The following is a 15,535-nucleotide window of genomic DNA, read 5'->3' as shown; positions in this document are numbered from 1 at the left end:
TTGGAATCCAAACATACACAGACCTGTATGTTCCAGAATAATATAGTCCACAGTTACAATAAATAGTGGGGGCCCACATTCACTGAGTTTGAGGGTGTAGGACCCATGTGAAAGTGGAAAAACTGGAAATAAACACTTTTCTTATCCTGAGAATCCTCTCTAGGATTCTTTAGGCCCTCCAGTGCACACCTATGGTTAAAATCTGCTCTAAGCTGACCACAGAATTGTGCTGCAGGACCTACTGATGCCCAGAGAAGTGATTTGTCTAGGAATCTCTAGGTCTTCAAGCACATCTTCTCACAGATGTTGACCACAGAGTCATGCTGGATGACCTAAAGTTTCCTAGGGAGAACATATTAATCAAATCCATTAATAATCAAATTTGCAACAGTCTAAGCTGCAAATGTAGAGGGCAGACTATACCTGGAAAGGGGGGGGGGGCTAGGTATTTATCTGAGGGAGGACAGAAAAAGAAGATAAAACTTAGAGAAACCTTTTAGTTTTCTACATAAGACCCACTCAGACTCATAACAGCACTATATATTGATTTGCGCAATCAGGCAGATATACACAACACTCACAAATACGAGGCTTTCAGTCCTTCCATTGGATTGACCAAGGAAAAAACATTCCTATGGGTAAACCAAAGTCTGTAGACAGGCCGTTGTCCTACCATGGGCTTCAAAATCACCATATTTATGCTTCTTAAAAGTAACTTGCCAGGCTCTGCTCTTAGTGTTCTCATGGCCAAACACTGCTGGTGGTAGATTCATCATAAAACTACATGCCTTTGAGAGCTTCTGAGATAGCACTGAGACATCTACAACTTAATGTCATTTCATTTATATCTAGCTTTTCCCCAGAAACAGAAGGCAGCTTACAAAATTAAAACAGATACAAATAAAAATACAGATTTTTAATTAAGTAATTACCAGATAAGCATTGTTAAATTGCAATTAAACTATAGTATCAAAATATCTTAATCTCAAACATTTAAAATAAATAAAAACCCATATACTGCAAGTCCATTAAAAGTCCTCACTTTAAAAGCGTTCCCAAATGCCTGCCAGATTTTTTTAAGTGAGTTTAGAAAGGACAGAGAGCAACTGCTGAGAAAATCCTCTTATGTGCCACCACCCCATGTGCCTGTAAAGGTGGCAGGATCAAGAGAAATCCTTTCCCAATGATTTCAGAGCCCAGAACTGCACAATACATTTCTTCAGACAGACTAGTAAAAAATCTATTCAGATTTCTTCAGAGAGGATGTGCCATTGCTGTCCTCTGAAGCTAAGAGAGTGTGACTTGCCCAAAATCACCCAGTGTCCTGATTCACCAAACACCTGCCCAGGCTGGCTGGGAGGGAACCATCAACTGAGAGTGCAGGCAGAGGCAGTAGATAGCATCCTTGCCCATTGCAATAGTCAGGAGAAAGGCATTAGTCAAGCAGTCCACACCAAGGGAGGCCACAAGAATCAAGGTCAACACATTTCATGGGTGGAAGAAGCCAGGAAGTCTAAGGTCTGCATTGCAGGAGTCTGGAAACAGGTGTTTGAGGCCAGGAATGCTTGCCAGGAAACAGAGAAGTTGCTTCCATCACTAGCCTTTGGCAAACTCAGCTCTGAAATGAGCTGACACCAGCTGGTCCTTATCAGAACCCCCCTGTTGTTGCTTTGCCCACTCCCTGGCTGAGCATCTTTGCTCTATTTGTTTCTCCCACCATCTGGCCTTGGGACCCCAGCTGTGTCCTCTGCCTCTTCAGCTGCAGGTGAGTGCTGTCTTTGTCCTGCCAGGTAAGGCTGCACTTCAACAGGGCAAAGTGGATCAAGCTCTTCAACAGGGACAGCTGGCTGAAGCTGCTCTGCAACAGGGATTGCTGAAGGCTTTTCTTCATCTGAGAGGCTTCCCTGGATCCCTTCTTCAGCCACCTAGAATCATGGGCCTGTTACAGACAGCCAAAATAAAGCTGCTTCGAGTCACAGTGGAGGTATGGTGTTTCAATGATGCATGCGTCCTAATAGTCCAGAAGCCACACCAAAGCCACGCTCCAGTCCTTAGGGCTGGAGCGTGGCTTTGGCACGACTTCTGGACTATTAGGACGCATACATCATTGAAACACCATACCTCCACTGTGACTCGAAGCAGCTTTATTTTGGCTGTCTGTAACAGGCCATAGAATCATAGTGTTGGAAGAGACCCCCAAGGGCCATCCAGTCCAACCCCCTGCCATGCAGAAACTCACAATCAGAGCACCCCATCCAGCCTCTGTTTAAAAACCTCCAAAGAAGGAGATTCCACCACTCTCCGAGAGAGTCTGTTCTACTGTCAAACAGCCCTTACTGTCAGGAAGTTCTTCCTAATGTTTAGATGGAATCTCTTTTCTTGTAACTTGCATCCATTATTCTATGTCCTATTCTCTGGAGCAGCAATAAACAAGCTTGCTCCATCTTCAAATACTTAAACAGGTTTATCATGTCACCTCTTAACTGTCTCTTCTCCAGGCTAAACATACCTGGCTCCCCAAGTCTCTCCTCTCCTCATAGGGCATGGTTTCCAGACCCTTCACAATGTTAGTCACCCTCCTCTGGACATTCTCCAGCTTGTCAACATCCTTTTTGAATTGCAGTGCCCAGAAATGGGCACAGTGTTCCAAGTGAGGCCTGACCAAAACAGAATAAAGTGGTACTATTACCTAGACACTATACTTCTATTGATGTATTGGCCTTTTTAGCTGCTGCATCACACTGTTGGCTCATGTTCAACTTGTGGGCTACTAAGACTCCTAGATCCCTTTCACACATAGGCCTGTTACAGACTGCCAAAATAAAGCTGCTTCAGGTCTCTTTGGAGGTATGCTATTTAAGTGATGCATGAGTCCTAAGAGTCCGGAGGTCACGCCAAAGCCACACTCCATTCCTAAGCACTGGAGTACTGCTTTGGTGCAGCTTCTGGACTCTTAGGACCCATGCATCATTTAAACAGCATACCTCCAAAGAGACTCGAAGCAGCTTTATTTTGGCAGTCTGTAACAGGCCATAGTCTTGTTAAGCCAGGTGTCCCCCATCCTATATCTATGCATTTCATTTTTTCTGCCTAATTTCAGTACCTTATATTTCTCCCTGATGAAGTTCATTTTGTTAGTTTTGGCCCAGTTTTCTAATCCATTAAGGTCATTTTGGATTTTGATCCTCTCTTCTGGTGTATTAGCTCTTATTCTTAATCTCGTGTCATCTGCAGGTTTGATAATCATGCCCTCTAGTCTTTTATCCAAGTCACTGATAAAGATGTTGAATAGCACTGGGTCCAATGGCACCCCACTGGTCACTTGTCTCCAGGATGAAGAGGAGCCATTGTTGAGTTCCACAGGTCAACCAATTGCTAATCCATTTAACAGTTGCATTGTCAATCCCACATTTTACTAGCCTGTTTGCAAGAATGTCATGGGGGCCCTTGTCAAAGGCTTTACTGAAGTCAAGATATGCTATGTCTACAGCATTCCCTTCATCTACTACACTGGTAATTTTAACAAAAATAAAGACAAAACTCAGAGCAGATTAGTCTGGCATGACTTGTTTTTGAGAAACTCATGTTGACTTTTTGTGATTATGACATTCCTTTCGAAATGAAAGCAAGAAACTGAGAGTATGGGTTTTCCTAGGCTTGAGCCTCTTTCCTCAGGAGAAAGCACAGGTATCAAAGCAACTCAGCAATAATAATCATAATCATAATCATAATCATATGCCAAGGGATCTTGTAGGCTCTTTGAGACTAAATTAAAGGATGAAGTTCCTAGACTTGAACCTAGTGTGACCAGAGATCCTCCCTGCAAAGGAGAGCCAGGCACCACAAAATGGAGGATATTCAAAAAATAGAAGATGTCCCAAAATAAAAGATTGAAACACTGATAGGAATATAAATGCATACTTCTTTGTCATGCTCAAAATGGAGGACATTGTGGAATTCCTTCTGGACAGAAGGTTGAAATGTGGGAGAGGTCCTGGAAAAGGAGGACCTCTGGTTACCCTGGTTGAGCCTCCTTCCTCAGATAGACCTATCTAAGATGGCTGTGTGTAAGGATATCAACTGAAGTTAGGTCTGTTTCTGGATTCTCCACTCCAAACGTGCATCTGAGGAAGGAGGCTCAAGTCTAGGAAAGCTCATGCTGCCAACTTTTCTCTTTCAGTTAGTCTCAAAGGTGCTAATAGATCCCTTTGCATACTGATTTTCCAGCTAGGGCTTTGTCAAATGTCAAATCATAGTCACAGCACAAGGTGCTGGTTATTTTGCTGTGTTTTTAGCCTGTTTTGGGACTATGGGAAATCTGTAAGTTTGCGATTAGCCCTGGGAAAGGTTTGTTCAGGTAGCAGCGTTTGTCTTCATGCAGTGGTCCCGAAACTTTGCTCTTCCAACTGTTTTGGACTTCAGCTCCCAGGATTCCTTAATGTTAGCCATGCTAGCTGGGGCTTCTGGAAACTGAAGTCCCAAAACTCAGAGGACCAAAGTTTGGAAGCCACTGCCAGGCGTTGTTACAGCTGCAAAGCCTTGACTGGGAATGAGAACCCTCTGCTGTGTCCACACTGCAGAAATAATCCGGTTTGACACCAATTTAATTCCCCTGGCTCAGTGCTACATAATCCTGGGAACTGCAGGAGGACAAGGCACCCCGAAATGAAGGACGTTGGAGAAACATGGAGGGAGCCACTAAATACAAAGCTCAAAACATTCCTCTAAATGGGATTCCATGCTTCTTCGTCCTGCTCAAAATGGAAGGCATTTTTGGAATTCCTCCTGGACAGAAGGCAGAAATAGAAGACAGGTGCTGGAAAAGGAGGACATCTGGATGTTAGAGGTGATGAGTTTTTGGTCATTTGTGGTTAAGAAAGTTTAGTAGCAGCAGCACCAATAGCAATAAGCATGTACTCCACAGGTATTTGGTAGAAACACCTAGATCTGAGCTTCTGGTAAATAAACAGGAAACACTGATAGATAAAAAAAGAAATTTAGTGTATTGCTATATCTAGGTTCAACAAAAATAACTAATCAGTAGAGACAAATATAATTGGGAGAAGAGTCCCTAGAGATGAAACTCCCGTGTGTAAGTAAGAAGAAAAAGCATCTTACCTGGTTTCTGCTTGGAGAGAGCAGAGAGGGAGGGAAAAGGACAGAGAACAAAAGGCAATAAACCTTATTGACCCCCAGAAAAGAGAGGGCTATGGGAGGAGACCCCTTCACAAGCAACACTGACCAAAGGACCAGAGAGAGACACATCAATGTTCCTGTTAGAAGACACCCCCTTCTCAAGGAAAGGAAACATAGATCTAGCACTGATGCTAATATTCCAACTCTGGACACACCTTTACCTGTCTGGATCTTCCTTCCCACCACACTGCTTTAACCGCCATGATTCTATCCTACAGAATCCTTTGGTGAGGAACCAGAGCTCGCTGACAGACCAAACTACAAATCTCACCAAACTACAAATCTCAGGATTCCACAGGATGGCGCCATGACAGTTAAAGCGGTGTCCAACTGCTGTATTTCTGCAGTGGGGAAGAGCTGCCTGTCATGCTGCCATCTCCCTCAACCTGCTCCTCTAATTCCTATCTTTTTTCTTCTTGTCCAGATCTTTGTAAACAGACAAAACGGGCTACTCCGGGAAGGGGCTCCTTTGATCCCTCGGACTCCTCGTTGCGGTAGAGTTGTGTATGGATGTGTGTAGAGTTGTTGTGTGCCTTCAAGTCCTTTCCAACTTATGGCAACCCTAAGGTGAACCTACGGTGGGGTTTTCTTGGCAAGCTTTGCACAGAAGAGGTTTGCCATTGCCTTCCCCTGAGGCTGAGAGAGTGTGACTTATTGCCCCAGATCACACGGTGGGTTTTATGGATCAGCCAGGATTTGAACCCTGCTCTCCTATAAAATTATGGGCAGGAAACTCTGAGCGTGTCTGCTTCCTGATGGGAAAAGATGAAATAAAGCTGAATAAAAAAGATGGACTAAACCAAGAGGTAGTCTAAAACAAAAACAATCCTCTGATCTACTTCAATTGAAAAGTGAGTCTGGCTTTCCCTTCTCCATTGGAACTGACGCCCCAGTCTGTGGCTCGAGGATCCCCCTCTGGAGGGATGAAACTCACCAAATTTCATGTGTGTGTGTGTGTGTGTGTGCGTGTGTATGAGGTTTGGCTTTGTGTGTGTACCTGGATAAGGAATTGAAAGACCTAGCCCTGTTAGTCTGGAAAACCAGTACGCAAAGGGAACTTGTAGCACCTTTGAGACTCACTAAAATAAAGAAGGTGGTAGCATGAGCATCTCTCTCTCTCTCTGCATCTGAGGAAATAGACTCAAGTCTAGGATAGGAATGCTCTCGCTACCAGTTTCTTTCTTTCACTTTTAGTCTCAAAGGTGCAACAAGACCCCTATGCATACTCAGCATGACCATCTAGACAAAATGAAGAAAACAGAGAAGAAAAATCTTAGATCCCAAAACACATTGCAGAAATCATCCAGTTTGAGACCGCTTTAACTGCCCTGGCTCGGTGCTAGGGAATCCTGGGAATGGGACTTTAGTGTGGCACCAGAGCTCTCTAACAGTGAAGGCTAGACGTCTAACAAAACTACAGTTCCCAGGATTCCCTATCATTGAGCCAGGGCAGTTAAAGCGGCCTCAAACTGGATTATTTCTGCAGTGTGTTTTGGACCTAGAAGAACCTGGTAGCATGAGCTCAAGTCTAAGGAAGTTCATGAACCAACTTCTCCCTCTCAGTGAGTTTCCAAGGGGTTGCAAGATCTCTTGGCATACTATATACTTAACCCCAAAGGAGGACAAGGCACTGCAGAATGGAGGACATGACCAAATAAATAAAGACTAAAAACTAATCCACGCCTATAAATGCAAACCCGTGCTTCTTAGTCCTGCTCAGAATGGAAGACCTTTTGGAATGCCTCCTGGACAGAAGGGTGAAATGGAGGACAGGTCCTTTAAAAAGGAGGACGCCGGGTCATCCTGTGTCTAAGAAGTGGCATTTCTAAAGGGAGGGTTCCACTCTTGGCATCCAGGGGGCTTATGGTATTGTGGCGACTAACAGGTCTCCTTCAATGTAATGGCTCTTAGGCTGCATCCGCGTTGCAGAAATAGTCCAGTTTGACACCACTTTAACTGCCATGGCTTAATGCGATGGACTTCTGGGAAGTGTAGTTTGTGGTGCACACCATCTCTCACAAAGCTACAGTCGCTAGAATTCCATAACGTTGAGCCATGGCAGTCAAAGCGGTGTCAAAGTGGATTATTTTTGCAGTGCGGGAGCAGCCTTACTCTTGTTGGACTCTAGCAGGAAGCCCAGGGTTCGAATCCCTCCTCGGGGGCCTCCTCGAGGAAACCAGTGACAAAAGGAGAAGAAATGTGTGTCCAACAAGTGTGCCTTGAACAAGTCCACTCTCGATTCAAGGCGACCCTATGGATTTTCACAGGGTTTTCTTCTAGGCTAGGAATACTTGAGGGTGGTTTTGCCAGCTCCTTCCTCTGAAATGCATAGCCTATCACACCAGGTGATAGCTGGCGGTCTCCCATCCAAGTATTTACCACCCTGCTGATGCCTTGTTTAGGGTAGACTCTCAGAAAATCCTCGTAAGTCGGAGGCACATAACAATTCTCCTTGGGTCCGGCTCTGAAATACCTACCTTGCCAACAGGCGTCTGAGCTGCAGTTTTGCTTTTGTTAAAAGTCAAATTACATTTATTCATTTCATTTCTATGCCACCTTTCTCCCAAGAAGGGTCCCAAGGCGGTTCACAAAGACCATTTTAATAATAATAATAATAATAATAATAATAATAATAATAAAGCCATGGAGAGCTGAGGCTGAGCAGAAGCGGTCCTCCCAGTCCCTGGAGTTCGGCTTCTTCTCTGGAGCTGACCCCCAAGCCTCAGTCCCAAGGGAGCCCCTCATTCTGCCTCCTCCAAGCGCAGGTCAAGCTTTCCCTGGTTCGGCTTTGGCTCAAGCGTATCGGATTCGGATTCCAGCCTGCAACCGTCCTGATACCTCGGGTCCTAAAAACAAGTGCGTCTACACTGGAGAAATAATGCCTGTTTAGCCTGGAGAAAGGAAGGTTAAGAGGTGATATCATAGCTCTGTTTAAATGTTTGCAGGGATGTCATATTGAGGAGGGAGCAAGCTTGTTTTCTGCTGCTCCAGAGAACAGGACCCGGAACAATGGATGCAAGCTACAGGAAAAGAGATTCCGCCTCAACATTAGGAGGAACTTCCTGACAGTAAGGGCTGTTCGACAGTGGAACAAACTCCCCAGGAGTGTAGTGGAGTCTCCTTCCTTGGAGGTCTTTAAACAGGGGCTGGATGGCCATCTTTCTAAAGTGCTTTGATTCTGTGTTCCTGCATGGCAGAATGGGGTTGGATTGGATGGTCCTTGGGGTCTCTTCCAACTGTAGGATTCTGTGACCATTGTAACTGCCATGGCTCCATCCTACGGAACCCTAGGATTTGTAGTTTTGTGAGGCACGGGCACTCTTTGGGAGGAGAAGGCAAAAGACCTTGCAAAACTACAAATCTCAAGGGTTCGCTATGATGGAGCGAGGGCACTTAAGGCGGTGTCAAACTGCATTCTTTCTACAGTGCAGGTGCATCCTCAGTGAGCGCCTCTTAGTCCTCAGGATGGCAGTCTGGCAGGGCGACGCCCCCCCCCGCTTCTTCTGGGACCTCCAGGGACCTCAAAGGAAAACCCACTGGGTGACCTTGGGAAAGTTACACTCTCTCAGCTTCAGAGGAAGGCAAGGACAAACCTCTTCTGAGCAAGTCTTGCCAAGACAAGCCCAAGATAGGGTCGCCTTAAGTCGGATAGGACATGACTGCATACAGCAACAGCAAGAGAAAATCGATGAGGAAGATTTCCTCCATGGTGACCAACTGATCTCCTTTTCCTGGACCTGTCCTCCATTACAGCCTAAGAGGAATTTCAAAACGTCCTCCACGACTAAGAAACGCGAGTTTATATTTATATGTGTTTTTAAGCGTTTATTTTGTAATGTCCTCTTAAACGCCCTTCTTTTTGCGATGGTTCGTCCTCCTTTGTGGTCAGGACCTGCAGTGATCCCAAGGGGAGAGAGTAGGAGCCCCTCCTCAAATTGCTCCCCTTGAACTCTGTGGGGCTGGAGGGGATCAGGCCCTACGCTTTCCTTAACACAAATCTCCTGGGCAGCATCCAGACGGGGCCGAAAGGGAACATCACGCGTCCTTTCAGCCACCCGGTCTCTTCAAGCTGGGCCTCTGAGTTCAAATTGTGCGAAAAGGAGATGGCCTTCCTTCAAGAATGGCCTGGAAGAAAATGTAGCAGAAGACACAGAGGCGAGTCGGGGTGGTGGTGCATGTAATGCAGTTTGACACTAATGTCACTGCCACGGTTCCATCCTACAGAATCCTGGGATTTGTAGTTTGGAAAGACACCAGCATTCTTTGGCAGAAAAGGCTAAAGAGCTTCATTGTTGCTGTTCTTGTGTGCCTTCAAGCCATTTCCGACATGGCGACCCTAAGGCGGTGAACCTATCATGGGGGTTTTCTTGGCACGTTTCTTCAGAGGTGGTTTTGCCATTGACATCTTCGGAGGCTGAGAGAGTGTGACTTGCCCAAGGTCGCCCAGTGGGTCTCCATGGCCGAGCAGGGGCTGAAACCCTTGTCTCCAGAGTCATAGTCCAGTGCTCAGACCAGTATACCACGCTGGCTCTAAAGATCTTGCAAAACTACACACCCCAGCATCCCAGGGGATGAAGCCATAGTACTTAGATCGGTGTCAAAGTGCATGGTTTCTATAGAGTAGATGCAGAGATCCCCTGAACCCCAGGATGCTTTGGTCCTGGTGGTAAAGCTGAACCTGGGGTGGGGGGGTCTCTCTCAGCAGAGATGGCCTCGCTGCCTCACGGTCCCTCGGTGAGAAAGAAAGAAAGAAAGACTAGTCCTTTCCTCAGCGGGGAAGACCCCAAGGACTAGTGTACCCCTCAATCTGGGTGACTTGTAGATAGTTTGGAAGAAATTACGAAAGTTGAGATCTCATGGTAAAGTAATACGAATGGACCCTCAAACAAAGGCGAGTCCGCATGGTGCTGTTCTTCTTGCAGGGAATAGTCTTCACAGGTGTGGGAGGCTCAGCATTGAAAACCAGTACTCCAAGAGATCTTGCAGCCCCTTTGGGAGCACAACTGGAAGAAAGAAGTTGGCCTCAGGAGCGTGGCTGCAAGCGTCGGAGGAAGGAGGCTCCTGCTACCAGTGTCTGTCTTTTTGTCAGCCTCAAAGGTCTTGCAAGGATGGACACCCTCCTTGAAGGGCCTTTCAGGAACAGGGCGATCCCGTCCCTTATCCTTCAAAGGTCCTTAAAAGAGTCTAACAAGCCCTGTGTGGGTGGCTTAGGAGAAGAAGTGCCCTCTGTGCGTTCAGTGTGGCTTACTCCCAAGAAAAAAGAGAGGATAGAGGTTGTGTTGCAGGTAGGACAACCCACCAGTCGTGCCCAAACTTTCGTCCTCCAGAGGTTTGGGACTTCAGCTCCCAGAATTCCTGACTGTTGGCCAAGCTGGCTGGGGCTCCTGGGAATTGCAGTTCGAAACATCTGGAGGATGAAAGTTTGGGGACTTGCCCTGCCCTTTCTTCTGTGTCCTGGCAGGGCTTAACCACAACCGCTGCCCTCATATATTTTCTTAGGTCCAAAACACACAGCAGAAACAATCCATCTTGAGACCGCTTTAACTGCCCTGGGTCAGTGCTTGGAAATCCTGGGAATTGTAGCTTTCTGTGACCCCAGAGTTCTCTGACAGAGAAGGCTCAATGTCTCACAAACATTACAGTCCCCGGGATTCCCTAGCATTGAGCCCGGGCAGTTAAAGCGGTCCCAAACTGGATTGTTTTATGCAGTGTGTTTTGGACCTTAGTGCTTAGTCGTGAAGTGCGCCACAGTTGTCTGAGGAGGATCAACTACCTTGAAGCCTTTTGATGGTCCACTGTGGCCAGATCATTTTAGGACGGCCTCAGCACTTTTAGTTATTTCATCCCCGTATGTTCCAGTGTGGCGTAGTGGTTGGAGTGTTGGACTACGGCTTTTGGAGACCAGAGTTCGAATCCCGGCTCAGCCATGAAACCCATGCCTTGGCCAAATCGCACTCTCTCAGCCTCAGGGGAAGGCGATGGCGAACCCCCTCGGAACAAACCTGGCCAAGAAAACCCCATGCTATAGGTTCACCGATTGTGGGGAAAAGTTGGAAATCACTTGAAGGCACGGAAATAGTATTGTGGGTCTTGCCAAGGCCCCCAACAGGGTCGCCCTAGGTCCGAAACGACCTGAAGGCAACCAACAACAACAAACAGGCACAAGATGGCAGCTTTTGCAAGTCGCACCAGCAATCGCAACACAAGAAGAACAACATCAAAATTAGGAAAAAGCCCAATTGAATTGGCCCTGCGGTGCTCAGTAGTAATAAGTAGTAAGTAGTAGTCAGATCCACCCCTCTTGGTGAGTTTAGCAAGAAAGGCGGACTAGGAGGACGGGCGTCAGGTGCAACTGACGAAATTGGAGCGGGAACGGGGAGACCACAAATGGGTTAAGATGAAAAATCCAGTTCAGATGAAGGGGAAGAAGAGCACCGCATCTGCAGGGTTTTCCTGCGTGGTTTTTTGTGTTTTGTTTTTTAAGAAAGGAGAGAGATGTGGTTGTCTAGACGCCAGCGATTGTGTCGTTTTCGTTTCGTTCAAAGGAACTAGGAGACAGAAGGCGAGGAGGTTGCTCTGGGGGCAGATGCTCCGCAGTTCTTTCCTCGGCGGGGAAACGCGGGAGGGAGACACGCGGAACTCGGGTGGGGTTCCCACGAGACGCCATTCAGTGTGTGTGTTTCGAGGGGGGGCTTCTTCGCGCCCGGAGACCAGTCTCCAAATAAAGAAGAAAAACACAAAAGGGAATCCGTTCCCCAGCAGAGATCCGGGGATTGAATGTTCAAGGCGCCCGATTGGGAAGGGGGCCAAAGAGGAGCGAGCGGGTGCTGGAGGAGCATCCCTTGAGAAAGCCCCCCCCCGGCCCCTGACCTCCTCCGCCTTCTTTCCAGTCGGTGGAGGGGGGCAAGGGGGCTGGGCGCCTCGGAACAGGGAGGGGGCCATCAGCCCTCTCGGGGGGGGCGGGGGTGGTGGGCCTTCAAGTCGTTTCAGACTTTCCCTCCCTCCCTTCCACCCTTCCTTTCTTCCATCTATCCACCCTCCCCTCCTTCCATCCTGTCTTCCTTCTTTCCTTCCTTCCATCCATCCATTCTCCCTCCCTCCCTCCCTCAAATCCATGCATCCATGCTCCCTCCCTTCATCTTTCCATCCATTCTCTAGTCTTCCTCCTTCCCTCCTTTCCTTCTTCCCTCCCTTCCTTCCTCCCTTCCTTTCTCTTTCCCTCCTTCCCTTCCCTTCCTTTCTTACTTTCTCCCTCCTTTCTCCCTTCTTCCATCCATTCTCCCTTACTCCCTCTCTTCCTCCTTCCCTTCCATCCATCCATTCCTTCTCACTCCCTTCCTCCTTCCCTTCCTTCTTTCCATCCATTCTCTATTCTTCCTCCTTCCCTTCTTCCCGTCTTCCCTCCCTCCCTTCCTCCCTTCCTTCCCCTTTCCTCCCTCCCTTCTTTCCTTCCTTCCTTCCTTCCTTCCTTCCTTCCTCCTTTCTCCCTTCTTCCATCCATTCTCCCTTACTCCCTCCCTTCCTCCTTCCCTTCCTTCCATCCTTTCCTTCCACCCAGCCTCCCTCCCACCCTCCCTCCCTTCCAGCCATCCATTCCTTCTCCCTGGCTCCTTCCCTTCCTTCCTTCTTTCCTCCCATTCTCCCTCCTTTGCGACCCCCCCCCCAGAGCCTCTCCCCTCAGTAGCCGTGGCGCCCCTTCCCTTCCCAGCGGAGCTGATGCCGAAGGGAGGCGACAGAGGCGAGGCCCCGGGTCCTGCTGCCCCCTTCCCTCTCCCGCCATCTCTTCCTCTCTTTCCCCAAAGTGGGCTCTGGCCTTCGGGAGGGCGCCTCCGTTCCCTGCTCTCCCTTCGCCCGCCCTTGCTCTTGCTCTGGCCGCCGCCTTCCCAAGCCTGCAAGCCTTCTTTCTTCCTCTCCTGCGAAATGCCTTCTCGGGGGCTCAGGGAAGCTCCTTAACCCGAGGGCATGCTTCAGACTTGGTAGTTGCTGTTGTTTTTTAAAAAAAGACTCTAGTACCACGGAATCACACACACACCCTTCAAAGGCGCGCTTTCTAGGCTTTTGCGTTCCGATTTAGTTAATCCGGAATAGCTGCCACGACTCCTTCCTTTCCCCCTCCCCGACGAGCAGACAAAACCCCTGTGTTTTAAGAGGAGAAATGAACCCAGACTTCACAAAGCTTTTCACCTGTTAAAGCGGAGCAACTATTCCGCATTAAGCAACCCCCCAAGGTTTCTTGAGCAATTTCCTGCCGCCTTTCCCGAGTTTCCCAGCCGATACCGCTGCTTTCGGTGGGGCTGAGGGAGGACGGAGGGTTGTGGAGAGTTGTAATACAAATCCACACACACAACACACTCGACCCTTCTTCCCCTGGGAAGCCCTGCAAATCCAAGCCCTGCAAGTTTTAGGCGAGCTCCATTGGACCCCTGGATGCTGCCTTTTCCTCAGAGCTGGGGAGTCCAGCTGCTTTTCCCTTAATTCATTTATTCATTTACTTGTTCATTTGTATGCCGCCTTTCTCCCGGTTGGGACCCAGGCTGCTCACACATTTTTAAAAAAAACTATGCGGTTTTTTTAAAGGTTCCTTTTATTAAAGATCCTTTTGGAAGGATCAGAACGAAATAAATTCTAGCAGTTTTTTCCCAAAGGGATCTTCTCTCTAGAGCTGAGGGGATCGCTCGTTTTCCCCTGGACCTCGAGTTCCCGCCTTCCTCCGGAAAGACATGTGTTCTGCCTTCAGGCGACCTCTGCGCTTGCCTCAATTACCCTCGAGTAGATCTAACCATTGGGGCCAGCATGGTGTAGTGGTCTGAACGTTGGACTAGGACACTGGGAGACCAGAGTTCGAATCCAGGCTCAGCCATGGAAACGCACTGGGTGACTTTGGGCAAGTCACACTCTCTCAGTCTCAGGGGATGGCAATGGTAACCCCTTTCTGAAGAAACTCGCCAAGAAAACCCCCTGATAGGGTTGTCTTGGGGTCGCCATAAGTCGGAAATTACTTGAAGGCACACAACAGCAACAACCATAGAGCCATCCCAGAGGGGAAGAGAGCTTCGAGGTCTCATGGCCCCCATCGAGGGAAGAAGAGAAAGCGCCAGGGAGCGAGCGCCAAAAACAGGAACGTCGGGAGGCACAACCTGGGCCCCATCCTAGATTCCCGGTCATAACCCGCTCACTGCGACTGCCTTCTGGGGAGAGTTGAGGCGAAGAACCCCCCAGAACCCCTCGCCTGCCTCGAGGCAACACTTCTAAAGCAAGCTCCAGTTCAGATGGTCTCAAAGGTGCACCTGAGGAAGGAAGCTCCACTCCAGGCTCCCACTTTCTTTCTTTCATTTAGTCTCACAGAGGCTACAAGATCCCTTGGCTTATTATTATTATTATTATTATTTAGTGTTGACTTGCTTTGGTACCTTTGCTTTCTCCTGAGGAAGTGGACTCAAGTCTAGGAAAGCTCAGGCTCCCGGATTCTCTCTTTCACTTAGTTTCAAAGGGGCTGCAATATCCTTTGGCTTATTATTATTATTATTATTAGTGCTCAGTTGCTTTGATCCCTTTGCTTTCTCCTGAGGAAGTGGACTTAAGTCTGGGAAAAGCTCATGCTCCCAGCTTCTCTCTCTCTCTCTCTCTCTCTCTCTCTCTCTCTCTTACTCTCAAAGGGGCTACAAGATCCCTCGGCATGTTTATTATTGTTGTTGTTGTTGTTGTTATTATTATTATTATTATTATTATTTAGTAGTGCTGAATCTCAAAGATGCACTTGAGGAAGTCGGCTCAAGCCTAGGAAAGCTCAGGCTCCTAACTTTTCCCTTTCAATTAACTCTCAAAAGTGCTGCCAGGTCCCTTGGCATCTTTCTAAAGCCAGGGATCCAGTGGATCCCCACTCGCTCTCCCAGGAGCACACAGACTTCGGGATTAATGTCCTGCCGCGTGGAAATAATGATGCGATTTCGGTCTCTGATTTTTTCCCTCCAAAAGGAGAGAGAAAAGCCCCCTTTCCCCCCTTTCTCTGCAGAGCAACTTGACACGACAAAGACAACAAAAAGAAAAAGAAAACCCCCAAATTATATCCATTTGGAACCTGAAGGAGAAAAGGGAGGCCCCCACTTGCTTTGGCGAAAAACACTCCTGGAGTCCCATCAATCCTCTCCTGAGGGAAAGTTGGGTCCTCTCCCCCAAATTTATCTAAACCTTCATTTAGGTTTTTAGTGCGCAGCCCCTCTTATAATATTTTTTTATTTCCCACGTTCTTTTCAGTGCCTACTGTTGTGTGTCCATAAACACAAGCACACACGGAGAGAGAATATATAGGGCTGATCTAGCCTTGAACATGGGTTTGAAT

The sequence above is a fragment of the Sceloporus occidentalis genome, unplaced genomic scaffold (genome assembly GCF_023333645.1).
Source record: "Sceloporus occidentalis isolate IW3139 unplaced genomic scaffold, rSceOcc1.0.p SCAF_4, whole genome shotgun sequence".
NCBI lineage: Eukaryota > Metazoa > Chordata > Lepidosauria > Squamata > Phrynosomatidae > Sceloporus > Sceloporus occidentalis.
The sequence above is the reverse complement of the archived record's forward strand: the minus strand, read 5'-3'. Positions refer to the sequence as shown.